Raw genomic sequence first — 2,522 nt, forward strand, 5'->3', positions numbered from 1 at the left:
AAGGACCTAGAAAGTCAATGATTCTAGAACAGAGGAGTTTTCTAGAATGCCTATGAATCTACACCAGTAGGAATATTTTGCAAGCCAGGCATTCTGGAATGCTGATAATTATAGGAAACAGAAAGGAATCTGGATTACTAGGAAATCTAGAGCATAGGCATATTCTGGAATGCCAGCCCTTCCCTTCTAGATCACTAGAGGATTTGTTTGCATTCGAAGAAGTCCATAATGTCAAGGGGTTCTGGATTGCCAGAGAATCTAGAACATGAGTGGGAGGCCTAAAAGGTGAGTGATTCTAAAACACGAGTGTTCTGGAATGTCTGTGATCTAGAACGTGGGGGTATTTTGTAATGCTCACAGAGCTAGATTATTGAGATTGTTTTTTTTCCATGCCGGGGAATCCAGAACACTTGTGTTTCTAGGATGCTAATGATTCTAGAACTGAGGAAGAGAATGTCAGAAAATCAAGAACACTAAAAAGATTTGTTTGTTTTCTTAATACCAGGATAAAACCCCGTGTGTGAGCACATACAATGGAGGAAGCTTCTGGAATGCCAGGGCTCTAGAGCTCTGAGGGATTCTGAAGGTTCGAGATCAGATCAGGATCCAGGAGAGATATAGAAACAACCCTGGAAGATAGTGGCACTGATGGGGGGGGATTGGGAGCTGGGAACTCCAAATTCTGGGCGGGGAGGGGAAGCCAACGCCATCTCCGGAAGTTGCAGTGGTAAGCCAGAGGCTGTTGCCTAGCAACGAGCATTGAAGATGCCCTGGATCCCAAGCAGAAGGGAGAAATTTCGGCAGCGCCCCCAGCAAATGCTCCAGCCACAGGGTAGGAGACGGGGAGGGGGGCAGCGGGGGCAGGGACACACTGTCCTGCAGGGTCATGTTAGCAGGGATCGTGGGAGCTACATGAAGACAGGGACACAGGGCATATTCAGTGGGCAGAGCCAGGCACTCGATCACTGAGCTGGGACAACCCACAAATGCCCCTGAGTGGGGCCTGAGTGCCGTCGTTACTGCTCCAAGGGACTGTGTGTCCCTGGACGGTGGGTGGGCCCAGACTTCCGGGTGTCAGTTTTGGGTGTAGGCATGGATTGCTGTAGGTGATGTTAACGGGTGTGAGTGTGGCTGTGTGAATCAGGCCGTGTGCCTCAAGGTAAGGCGGAGGGTGAAGGGGGTCCCCTGTCCTCCTTGCACATCCCTTGGAAGAAGGAGCAGGAGTTGGGGATGAAGTCGAAGCTGAATTGATTGCTGTTCTTAGTCTGGAGTCAGCCGTATGGTCAGGCCTAGTACCCTGTGTGGGCGGAGGCTGGGACCTACTCGGGGCGGGGCTAAGGCTACAGAACTGGGAACCTTAAGAATCAAACTGCTTTGAGAGACGGGGTCCCCGGAGGGGGGACAAACGTGAAAGGGGTAGGGTTTGGGATCCTAAGTGTGGGGCCTTGGCCCAATTCTTATGGGAAAGGGTGTGGCCTGAAACTCAGAGAAGGGGGCAACTAGGGGGCAGGCTCTGAAGCTCTGATGCCTTTGGGAGCAGAGAGGTGAGGTTTGTAATTCTGAGGAAAGAGGGTGGGGCCTTGAATTTATAATGAAAGGGCGGGGCTGGGCTTGAGACCCTCTGAGTTGGAAGGTTGTGAGCAGAGCTCGGAGCCTAGAACCCACTAAAGCGGGTGTGGGTGGGGACTAAGGCCACTTGTGGCTTGGGGCTCCTAATGGTAGAGGTCCCTAGGAAGAGAGGGGACTGGAATTCTTTAAGGAGAAAGTCTGCAATTCTGGGAGTTGGAGGGGTGCGCTTGGGAGCCTTTAAATATTCAGGCAGGGAGGGCGGGGGCTGTGGTACCCTCTAGGGGTGGTGGTGAAGAGGGGTGCAAATAGGAGAGCAGAACTGGGAGCCCTGTGGGAGTGGAGTCTGTGGGTCAGGGGCGGAGCCTGGGTCCTCTGAGGGGCAGAGGCTACAGCCTTCTGAGGAACAAGCTATTGTTTGTTGAGCCTGGAACCCCTGAAACAGGGCCTTGAGAAGGGACAAATCCTTTGGGAAGGTCCAGAGTGGGCCTGGGATTCTCAGAGGGGCCGGACCTGGAGCTCAGTGCAGGATTAGGATTGGCGTTCTGCCCCCAGAATGCCAAGTCTCTCACGTGAGAAGTAGGCACCTGTGGGGTCTGCCAGAATTTATGCCAGTCGAGGAGCAAATTCTGATGGACTTCTCCCAGGACTGTGAACCAGGGGATGAGGTCTTCCAGTGGGAATCTAGTTTAGGGGAATCTGCCCACCGCCTGCGCGTCGACTGGGAGGAGTCCCAGCAACTCCACACTTGAGGCCTCTCCTTTATAACGGGGTTCACTGAGCCAGTACCCTCTACAGCACTGAAAATTTCTGGTCCCCGAAGCCCCATGCCAGGCACCTGTCTATTTAACCCCTCCCCTCTCGCCTCCTGATTGGTCGCGCGGGCAGCGCCCCCTGGCGGAACCGGGCTCTGATTGGAGGGAAGTTCGCAGCCTGAGACTGGGACTGTGGAGAAA

The sequence above is a fragment of the Mesoplodon bidens genome (genome assembly GCF_964165515.1).
Source record: "Mesoplodon bidens genome assembly, chromosome: 18".
Classification (NCBI taxonomy): domain Eukaryota; kingdom Metazoa; phylum Chordata; class Mammalia; order Artiodactyla; family Ziphiidae; genus Mesoplodon; species Mesoplodon bidens.